The sequence below is a fragment of the Triticum aestivum genome, chromosome 3A, assembly GCF_018294505.1.
Source record: "Triticum aestivum cultivar Chinese Spring chromosome 3A, IWGSC CS RefSeq v2.1, whole genome shotgun sequence".
NCBI lineage: Eukaryota > Viridiplantae > Streptophyta > Magnoliopsida > Poales > Poaceae > Triticum > Triticum aestivum.
In genome coordinates this window covers 33,466,788-33,476,702 of record NC_057800.1, presented here as the reverse complement: position 1 = coordinate 33,476,702, position 9,915 = coordinate 33,466,788, and positions in this window count along the sequence as shown.

The window sequence follows — 9,915 nt, the reverse complement described above, 5'->3', positions numbered from 1 at the left end:
AAACAAACTCTCCTAGGTGGCATTCCCCTCGCGGATGCGATCCAGACCAAGCAAGAAAAGAAAAAACGCGACGAATCTGCTGGGATCGAGGGTCAACTCTCCCCCACACCAGATCCAGCGAGATCTCATCTCACCCTAAAAGCCCCGACCCCGATCGGAACTGCTTGGGGGGAAGCAGAGGAGGGAGGGACTTACTACTCGGGATTCATGGCGGGATCTGGGCGCTCCCGCGACGTCCAATCTGGCTCGCGGGAAGGAGGACGGGGATCGAGATCGAGTCCTGGGCGGGCGGAGGCAGGCGGCCTCACGACTTGCCCGACTTCTTGGCGTCTCGTCTCGCTCTTCCCGTGAATCAATCAACAATGCGCTGGGAGAGGACCAGGCTCCAGCAGGCCAGCCCGATTTTAGACCAACTGGCCAGATGCGTGGAAACCCTTTTTTTTCTTCTCATTTTTCTCTGCAACTAGTAAGTGTGCACGTGCAACGCACGTATAATTATTGGTTGCATTTCATGTAGATGCCAACATGTGGTAGATAAAAGGTTGCTTTGCGTCTCGTGGCGTATAGGAAAGCTTGACAACGCATGAAACGATGAATGTTTATGTCTGGTACACACAGTCACAAACATACATAAAACTGGAGAGTATAAATCAACCCATACAACTCGTTATTTCATGCCTCCGTTTACTCTTTATATGCATCAAGATGCTCTTGACATGTAAATGTTTAGTTCATTCTGCAGGAAGTGTCAAAGCACTAAAAATCCAAAGCTAAAAATCCAAAGCACTAAAAAATGCGATCATGATTAGTTTCCTAATAAAACGTGATCGTGATTAGTTTCCTAAGAAGATGTGATCGTGATTAGTTTCCTAAGAAAACGCGATCATGATTATAGTTTCCTAATTGATCGGACGTGGAGTTTCATATGGTGAAGCACGGTCAACCAATGTAAATTGTTAAGTGCACACTGAGAATGGATTAGGTTAAGGCTAGCCGTTAGATTGATTTACTGGGCTTAATCATGCGGTCATAATGAATCCGTGTACGTTTTACGGGGTGCATGTAAGAAAGTTCTTGTTTGATTGTTTAATAATAGTGGAGGAACAACGTCGCACGTGCCTCCTGTCGGTGGCCGCTGAAAGGAACCGTGGGACTATCTCGTTCTACGATTAAACTAGTGATGATGATGCTTGCATATGGAAAGGTTAGGGCAACTCCAATGCTAGTAGCCTAGTATGCATCAAATCCGGTCCGAACCACGCGGTTCAAACACTTTTCACTAGTAGAAAACAGGGCTTTGGTCCAGGCCGGGTCAGGCCGTTAGTCCCGGTTCAGTCCAGAACCGGGACCAATGCCCCCATTGGTCCCAGTTCGTGAGCCCAGGGGGCCGGCCGGGCCACGTGGGCCATTGGTCCCGGTTCATCTGGACCTTTTGGTCCCGGTTGGTGGGATGAACCGGGACCAATGAGCCTCGCTCCTGGCCCACAACCATTGGTCCCGGTTTGTGCCTCAAACCGGGACTAAAGATTAGACCTTTAATCCCGGTTTGAGGCACGAACTGGGACTAATGGGGTTGAGACCTTTAGTCCCGGTTCTTGCCACGAACCGGTACTAAAGGTCCCATTTTCAAACTCTACCCCCCCTGTGGATCGCGTTTTCAGTTTTAAAAAAAATAAAAGAAAATGATGGTAATGTCAAAAAAATAAAAGAAAATAAGTTTCCCATGTGATATGTGGTCTACTTGTTGGGAAAATTTGCAAATGTGAATTTTGACTTTATTATCAAAATCTCTCTGAAATTTGTAAAAATGGGCATAACTTTTGCAGACTAACTCGGATGAAAAAGTTTTTTATATGAAAAATCATCTACTCAAAGAGCAATGTATTCTCAAGATAATAACACACAACAATTAGATGGAATAATATTGTCAGGCTTAGACACCTAGGCAGCGATAGATGAAGAGATATTTTAGTGTTTAATACTCAGCCAAAATGTCAGTTTTGCTAGGCTAATAGATCCCTTTGATCCCTATGGACAAGCGTGTGAAAGAATGTAAAATAGTTCCCCTTGCAGCATTCAGATACAATGATATTGTAACATTGAATGAGTGAAGTGCAACCACAGTTAGAGCAGTAACCGAACGAACAGTTATATCAGCCCACGAACAAACAAGGATTGGGTCGTGCATGTAAAGGATGTTGAGCAGACTGGTGCATTCTAGAAATATGCAAATCCGATCAACTGACCCATAATTTAGCCAAACAGTATCAACAAGTAGGATATGAATGTTCTTTTCTTTCATTCCTTTTTGGAGTAAAAACATGAGACTCAACAAAGTGATTGCGAAACTAGAGATGGTGCAAGTGATATTAGCATGCATAATTCACCAAAATAGACCTATCCTCCTTGTGCAGGCAAAATTGCCTGTTCTTTTACTGCCATTAGATAGTACTCCGTAGTAGAAACCTGAAATCCACAATAAACAGCCCCTCGAAACACTAATCAAAATGAAGCGCATCTACCCCGCAGCATCCAGCGAGATAGGTCCATAGAGCAAACAATTACGCTTCAAATTTCACCTAATAATTTAAACAAACTCTCCTAGGTGGCATTCCCCTCGCGGACGCGATCCAGACCAAGCAAGAAAAGAAAAAACGCGATGAATCTGCTGGGATCGAGGGGCAACTCTCCCCCGCGCCAGATCCAGCGAGATATCATCTCACCCTAAAAGCCCCAACCCCGATCGGAACTGCTTGGGGGGGGGGGGGAAGCAGAGGAGGGAGGGACTTACTACTCGGGATTCATGGCGGGATCTGGGCGCTCCCGCAGCGTCCAATCTGGCTCGCGGGCAGGAGGACGGGGATCGAGATCGAGTCCTGGGCGGGCGGAGGCAGGCGGCCTCACGACTTGCCCGACTTCTTGGCGTCTTGTCTCGCTCTTCCCGTGAATCAATCAACAATGCGCTGGGAGAGGACCAGGCTCCAGCAGGCCAGTCCGATTTTAGACCAACTGGCCAGACGCGTGGAAACCCTTTTTTCTCATTTTTCACTGCAACTAGTAAGTGTGCACGTGCAACGCACATATAATTATTGGTTGCATTTCAAGTAGATGCCAATATGTGGTAGATAAAAGGTTGCTTTGCGTCTCGTGACGTATAGGAAAGCTTGACAACGCATGAAACGATGAACGTTCATGTCTGGTACATACAGTCACAAACATACATAAAACTGGAAAGTATAAATCAACCCATACAACTCGTTACTTCATGCCTCCGTTTACTCTTTATATGCATCAAGATGCTCTTGACATGTAAATGTTTAGTTCATTCTGCACGAAGTGTCAAAGCACTAAAAATCCAAAGCTAAAAATCCAAAGCACTAAAAAATGCGATCATGATTAGTTTCCTAATAAAACGTGATCGTGATTAGTTTCCTAAGAAGATGTGATCGTGATTAGTTTCCTAAGAAAACGCGATCATGATTATAGTTTCCTAATTGATCGGACGTGGAGTTTCATATGGTGAAGCACGGTCAGTCAATGTAAATTGTTAAGTGCACACTGAGAATGGATTAGGTTAAGGCTAGCCGTTAGATTGATTTACTGGGCTTAATCATGCGGTCATAATGAATCCGTGTACGTTTTACGGGGTGCACGTAAGAAAGTTCTTGTTTGATTGTTTAATAATAGTGGAGGAACAATGTCGCACGTGCCTCCTGTCGGTGGCCGCTGAAAGGAACCGTGGGACTATCTCGTTCTACGATTAAACTAGTGATGATGATGCTTGCATATGGAAAGGTTAGGGCAACTCCAATGCTAGTAGCCTAGTATGCATCAAATCCGGTCCGAACCACGCGGTTCAAACACTTTTCACTAGTAGAAAACAGGGCTTTGGTCCAGGCCGGGTCAGGCCGTTAGTCCCGGTTCAGTCCAGAACCGGGACCAATGCCCCCATTGGTCCCAGTTCGTGAGCCCAGGGGGCCGGCCGGGCCACGTGGGCCATTGGTCCCGGTTCATCTGGACCTTTTGGTCCCGGTTGGTGGGATGAACCGGGACCAATGAGCCTCGCTCCTGGCCCACAACCATTGGTCCTGGTTTGTGCCTCAAACCGGGACTAAAGATTAGACCTTTAATCCCGGTTTGAGGCACGAACCGGGACTAATGGGGTTGAGACCTTTAGTCCCGGTTCTTGCCACGAACCGGTACTAAAGGTCCCATTTTCAAACTCTGCCCCCCCTGTGGATCGCCTTTTCAGTTTTAAAAAAATAAAAGAAAATGATGGTAATGTCAAAAAAAATAAAAGAAAATAAGTTTCCCATGTGATATGTGGTCTACTTGTTGGGAAAATTTGCAAATGTGAATTTTGACTTTTTTATCAAAATCTCTCTGAAATTTGTAAAAATGGGCATAACTTTTGCAGACTAACTCGGATGAAAAAGTTTTTTATATGAAAAATCATCTACTCAAAGAGCAATGTATTCTCAAGATAATAACACACAACAATTAGATGGAATAATATTGTCAGGCTTAGACACCTAGGCAGCGATAGATGAAGAGATATTTTAGTGTTTAATACTCAGCCAAAATGTCAGTTTTGCTAGGCTAATAGATCCCTTTGATCCCTATGGACTAGCGTGTGAAAGAATGTAAAATAGTTCCCCTTGCAGCATTCAGATACAATGATATTGTAACATTGAATGAGTGAAGTGCAACCACAGTTAGAGCAGTAACCAAACGAACAGTTATATCAGCCCACGAACAAACAAGGATTGGGTCGTGCATGTAAAGGATGTTGAGCAGACTGGTGCATTCTAGAAATATGCAAATCCGATCAACTGACCCATAATTTAGCCAAACAGTATCAACAAGTAGGATATGAATGTTCTTTTCTTTCATTCCTGTTTGGGAGTAAAAACATGAGACTCAACAAAGTGATTGCGAAACTAGAGATGGTGCAAGTGATATTAGCATGCATAATTCACCAAAATAGACCTATCCTCCTTGTGCAGGCAAAATTGCCTGTTCTTTTACTGCCATTCGATAGTACTCCGTAGTAGAAACCTGAAATCCACAATAAACAGCCCCTCGAAACACTAATCAAAATGAAGCGCATCTACCCCGCGGCATCCAGCGAGATAGGTCCATAGAGCAAACGATTACGCTTCAAATTTCACCTAATAATTCAAACAAACTCTCCTAGGTGGCATTCCCCTCGCGGACGCGATCCAGACCAAGCAAGAAAAGAAAAAACGCGATGAATCTGCTGGGATCGAGGGGCAACTCTCCCCCGCGCCAGATCCAGCGAGATATCATCTCACCCTAAAAGCCCCGACCCCGATCGGAACTGCTTGGGGGGGGGGAAGCAGAGGAGGGAGGGACTTACTACTCGGGATTCATGGCGGGATCTGGGCGCTCCCGCAGCGTCCAATCTGGCTCGCGGGCAGGAGGACGGGGATCGAGATCGAGTCCTGGGCGGGCGGAGGCAGGCGGCCTCACGACTTGCCCGACTTCTTGGCGTCTTGTCTCGCTCTTCCCGTGAATCAATCAACAATGCGCTGGGAGAGGACCAGGCTCCAGCAGGCCAGTCCAATTTTAGACCAACTGGCCAGATGCGTGGAAACCCTTTTTTCTCATTTTTCACTGCAACTAGTAAGTGTGCACGTGCAACGCACGTATAATTATTGGTTGCATTTCAAGTAGATGCCAACATGTGGTAGATAAAAGGTTGCTTTGCGTCTCGTGGCGTATAGGAAAGCTTGACAACGCATGAAACGATGAATGTTCATGTCTGGTACATACAGTCACAAACATACATAAAACTGGAAAGTATAAATCAACCCATACAACTCGTTATTTCATGCCTCCGTTTACTCTTTATATGCATCAAGATGCTCTTGACATGTAAATGTTTAGTTCATTCTGCACCAAGTGTCAAAGCACTAAAAATCCAAAGCTAAAAATCCAAAGCACTAAAAAATGCGATCATGATTAGTTTCCTAATAAAACGTGATCGTGATTAGTTTCCTAAGAAGATGTGATCATGATTAGTTTCCTAAGAAAACGCGATCATGATTATAGTTTCATAATTGATCGGACGTGGAGTTTCATATGGTGAAGCACGATCAGTCAATGTAAATTGTTAGTGCACACTGAGAATGGATTAGGTTAAGGCTAGCCGTTAGATTGATTTACTGGGCTTAATCATGCGGTCATAATGAATCCGTGTACGTTTTACGGGGTGCACGTAAGAAAGTTCTTGTTTGATTGTTTAATAATAGTGGAGGAACAACGTTGCACGTGCCTCCTGTCGGTGGCCGCTGAAAGGAACCGTGGGACTATCTCGTTCTACGATTAAACTAGTGATGATGATGCTTGCATATGGAAAGGTTAGGGCAACTCCAATGCTAGTATCCTAGTATGCATCAAATCCGGTCCGAACCACACGGTTCAAACACTTTTCACTAGTAGAAAACAGGGCTTTGGTCCAGGCCGGGGCAGGCCATTAGTCCCGGTTCAGTCCAGAACCGGGACCAATGCCCCCATTGGTCCCAGTTCGTGAGCCCAGGGGGCCGGCCGGGCCACGTGGGCCATTTGTCGCGGTTCATCTGGACCTTTTGGTCCCGGTTGGTGGGATGAACCGGGACCAATGAGCCTCGCTCCTGGCCCACAACCATTGGTCCCGGTTTGTGCCTCAAACCGGGACTAAAGATTAGACCTTTAGTCCCGGTTTGAGGCACGAACCGGGACTAATGGGGTTGAGACCTTTAGTCCCGGTTCTTGCCACGAACCGGTACTAAAGGTCCCATTTTCAAACTCTACCCCCCTGTGGATCGCCTTTTCAGTTTTAAAAAAATAAAAGAAAATGATGGTAATGTCAAAAAAATAAAAGAAAATAAGTTTCCCATGTGATATGTGGTCTACTTGTTGGGAAAATTTGCAAATGTGAATTTTGACTTTATTATCAAAATCTCTCTGAAATTTGTAAAAATGGGCATAACTTTTGCAGACTAACTCGGATGAAAAAGTTTTTTATATGAAAAATCATCTACTCAAAGAGCAATGTATTCTCAAGATAATAACACACAACAATTAGATGGAATAATATTGTCAGGCTTAGACACCTAGGCAGCGATAGATGAAGAGATATTTTAGTGTTTAATACTCAGCCAAAATGTCAGTTTTGCTAGGCTAATAGATCCCTTTGATCCCTATGGACTAGCGTGTGAAAGAATGTAAAATAGTTCCCCTTGCAGCATTCAGATACAATGATATTGTAACATTGAATGAGTGAAGTGCAACCACAGTTAGAGCAGTAACCGAACGAACAGTTATATCAGCCCACGAACAAACAAGGATTGGGTCGTGCATGTAAAGGATGTTGAGCAGACTGGTGCATTCTAGAAATATGCAAATCCGATCAACTGACCCATAATTTAGCCAAACAGTATCAACAAGTAGGATATGAATGTTCTTTTCTTTCATTCCTTTTTGGGAGTAAAAACATGAGACTCAACAAAGTGATTGCGAAACTAGAGATGGTGCAAGTGATATTAGCATGCATAATTCACCAAAATAGACCTATCCTCCTTGTGCAGGCAAAATTGACTGTTCTTTTACTGCCATTAGATAGTACTCCGTAGTAGAAACCTGAAATCCACAATAAACAGCCCCTCGAAACACTAATCAAAATGAAGCGCATCTACCCCGCGGCATCCAGCGAGATAGGTCCATAGAGCAAACGATTACGCTTCAAATTTCACCTAATAATTTAAACAAACTCTCCTAGGTGGCATTCCCCTCGTGGACGCGATCCAGACCAAGCAAGAAAAGAAAAAACGCGACGAATCTGCTAGGATCGAGGGTCAACTCTCCCCAGTGCCAGATCCAGCGAGATCTCATCTCACCCTAAAAGCCCCGACCCCGATCGGAACTGCTGGGGGGAAGCAGAGGAGGGAGGGACTTACTACTTGGGATTCATGGCGGGATCTGGGCGCTCCTGCAGCGTCCAATCTGGCTCGCGGGCAGGAGGACGGGGATCGAGATCGAGTCCTGGGCGGGCGGAGGCAGGCAGCCTCACGACTTGCCCGACTTCTTGGCGTCTCGTCTCGCTCTTCCCGTGAATCAATCAACAATGCGCTGGGAGAGGACCAGGCTCCAGCAAGCCAGCCCGATTTTAGACCAACTGGCCAGACGCGTGGAAACCCTTTTTTTCTTCTCATTTTTCTATGCAACTAGTAAGTGTGCACGTGCAACGTACGTATAATTATTGGTTGCATTTCAAGTAGATGCCAACATGTGGTAGATAAAAGGTTGCTTTGCGTCTCGTGGCGTATAGGAAAGCTTGACAACGCATGAAATGATGAATGTTCATGTCGGGTACACACAGTCATAAACGTACATAAAACTGGAGAGTATAAATCAACCCATACAACTCGTTATTTCATGCCTCTGTTTACTCTTTATATGCATCAAGATGCTCTTGACATGTAAATGTTTAGTTCATTCTGCACGAAGTGTCAAAGCACTAAAAATCCAAAGCTAAAAATCCAAAGCACTAAAAAATGCGATCATGATTAGTTTCCTAATAAAATGTGATCGTGATTAGTTTCCTAAGAAGATGTGATCGTGATTAGTTTCCTAAGAAAACACGATCATGATTATAGTTTCATAATTGATCGGACGTGGAGTTTCATATGGTGAAGCACGGTCAGTCAATGTAAATGGTTAAGTGCACACAGAGAATGGATTAGGTTAAGGCTAGCCGTTAGATTGAGTTTACTGGGCTTAATCATGCGGTCATAATGAATCCGTGTACGTTTTACGGGGTGCATGTAAGAAAGTTCTTGTTTGATTGTTTAATAATAGTGGACAAACAACGTCGCACGTGCCTCCCGTCGGTGGCCGCTGAAACGAACCATAGGACTATCTCGTTGTACGATTAAACTAGTGATGATGATGCTTGCATATGGAAAGGTTAGGGCAACTCCAATGCTAGTAGCCTAGTATGCATCAAATCCGGTCTGAACCATGCGGTTCAAACACTTTTCACTAGTAGAAAACAGGGCTTTGGTCCAGGCCGGGTCAGGCCATTAGTCCCGGTTCAGTCCAGAACCGGGACCAATGCCCCCATTGGTCCCGGTTCGTGAGCCCGGGGGGCCGGCCGGGCCACGTGGGCCATTGGTGCCAGTTCATCTGGACATTTTGGTCCCGGTTGGTGGGATGAACCGGGACCAATGAGCCTCGCTCCTGGACCACAACCATTGGTCCCGGTTCGTGCCTCAAACCGGGACTAAAGATTAGACCTTTAGTCCCGGTTTGAGGCACGAACCCGGACTAATGGGGTTGAGACCTTTAGTTCCGCTTCTTGCCACGAACCGGTACTAAAGGTCCCATTTTCAAACTCTACCCCCAGTGGATCGCCTTTTCAGTTTTAAAAAAAATAAAATAAAATGATGGAAATGTCAAAAAATAAAAGAAAATAAGTTTCCCATGTGATATGTGGTCTAGTTGTTGGGAAAATTTGCAAATGTCAATTTTGACTTTATTTGCAAAATCTCTCTGAAATTTGTAAAAATGGGCATAACTTTTGCATACTAACTCGGATGAAAAAGTTTTTTATATGAAAAATAATCTACTCAAAGAGCAATGTATTCTCAAGATAATAACACACAACAATTAGATGGAATAATATTGTCAGGCTTAGACACCTAGGCAGCGACAGATGAAGAGATATTTTAGTGTTTAATACTCAGCGAAAATGTCAGTTTTGCTAGGCTAATAGATCCCTTTGATCCCTATGGACTAGCGTGTGAAAGAATGTAAAATAGTTCCCCTTGCAGCATTCAGATACAATGATATTGTAACATTGAATGAGTGAAGTGCAACCACAGTTAGAGCAGTAACCGAACGAACAGTTAT